This window comes from Echinops telfairi, unplaced genomic scaffold (genome assembly GCF_000313985.2).
Source record: "Echinops telfairi isolate 266 unplaced genomic scaffold, ASM31398v2 ScPeMD7_7468;HRSCAF=8506_0, whole genome shotgun sequence".
Classification (NCBI taxonomy): domain Eukaryota; kingdom Metazoa; phylum Chordata; class Mammalia; order Afrosoricida; family Tenrecidae; genus Echinops; species Echinops telfairi.
The window spans coordinates 79113537-79115451 of NW_022111369.1; the positions used below are offsets into that span (position 1 = coordinate 79113537).

Sequence of the window (1915 nt, forward strand, 5' to 3'; positions counted from 1 at the left end):
TGTATGGAGTGTGATAAGAGTTGTATGAGCCCCCAATGAAATGATTTTAAAAACAACAACAATGCCACAACTACTGTGCAAATGTAAACACAGGATGATGAGGATGCAGAAAACAGATATTTACCCTAAAATATGTAACTGATGGAAAAGAGGGTTACTAGAAACTTTTAGCAAGAGGGCTTGATAGATGTTGATGTGTCAATTCCAAATCATGGCAACCTTATAGGCACAGAGTAGAATTCCTTCACAAGGTTTCCAAAGCAGTCTTCCATAATACGTCCGGATCTTGGAAATCTTTGGGTTCACAATAAAGACTCTAACTGATTGTATGAGCCATAGACACCGATTGTATTTTGGAAGGAATAAGGCAGAATAAGGATGTGGAGAGAGTATTTTAGAGAGGCAGCAGCACAACAACCATAGAGGCATGAAGTATATGTGAATAGAAGATTTCAGGAATATGAGGATACATTGTTTCAGTTATGGTTTACCAAGAAACGAATCTGGCGCATAAAGAAGGAAGAAGATCATGGCCCATGCATGACATGTTATGAGATATTAACATTATTTTTTAGGAAAATGTAATAATTTAGGGAATTGAATACAGTGTGATCATATGTTCTGGTTTCTCAAAGTGATTGAGGAAGAAATGTGATGAATTACTTGCAATTTGAGTTGTCCAGAAAGCAAAAAGATCAGAGAAGAAAAGGAGAGAGATAGGAATAAAGAAGCAATATTTTATCAGGAAATATACATTTCAAAATACCAGTTAATATAAAGCAGGCATCTTTGTGAAACTAAATGCAATCATTAAGGAACTATACAGCAGTGTCTCTCAGACTTTGTGTGTGCATACTAAATGGAAAATGGTATTATGATATTTCTAGTCTTAAAAAAATATTTGTTACTTATGTGGCAAGCAAGATTGAAATTTAGAGATTGTTAACCAGTGACTGAGGTGTGAATGGAAAGCGGGATCAGCCAAGAATAGATTTGGAAGAGACAGAAAGTTGCATGGGAAAAGAAGAATTTCCAAGGGAAGGGAGACTAGAGAGTTTTAAGATGACCTAGATTTTACTCAAACTTTGCCATTTAATACCAATGTGATAAGGAGATTTACATAATCTTTCTGATTCTTATATTTCCTTTAGAGTAAAATGGGGAAACTAAATGAAACTCCTTCGTAGAGTCACTGTGGGGATTGAATATATGCCAAAGAGATCATATAATCTTGGCATATCAAAAAATGGCAGCAAATATTAGTTATCATTAATATGAATATTACCAGGAAGATTGAGATGTGATGGTCAAATATGGTCATTTGTTCATTACACTTGGCAGATTTAATTAGTTTTAGTGGTGTGATTAAAAAAAGTCAATTCACAGTGGAGAGATCATACAAAAGGACAGAAATGAATGCCATTTTTTTTTCAGTGTGGGATGGGGGCGCTGGAGCCTGCAAGGAGCAAGCTGGCCCCAAACTTCTCCAAATCCACATTTCTTTGCCTCCAATTCTTACTTGTCCAAGAACAGGCAACCACAGACATGCCTTTGTAGGAGGACGAATGCCATTTTTTTAAGAATGGTACAAAGAAAATGATGATTATAAAGTAATTTGAAATGGATGTATTTGTTTTCTATTTTGAAGAGTGTAAAATATTATTTATAGACAAGAGAAGAAGGAGTCAAGAGGGATTAGGTAAGAAAGATACATGAGACAGATGAAATATTTTTTTTTGTCCCAAGAGATACTGGATTTAAGAATATAATTACTCAAGAATACAGCATCTAAAACCAATGGAAGTGGTAAGAATGGAATGTTGTGTTTCTGGAATGGAGTATATGGAAAAGTAGAGAAATACCACATCAGAAGATATTTTAAATGTGTATTTATTTTTCCTATCTCTGTACCTCT

General features: G+C 34.7%; 1 non-coding gene across 1 annotated transcript; it reads right to left on the minus strand.

The window, feature by feature from the left end:
- Positions 1-1431: 1431 nt before the first annotated feature.
- On the minus strand, positions 1432-1562 carry LOC115873412. Its single transcript, XR_004048409.1, has one exon. It is a non-coding gene; the product is annotated as a small nucleolar RNA SNORA38 (small nucleolar RNA).
- Between the last annotated feature and the right edge of the window lie 353 nt (positions 1563-1915).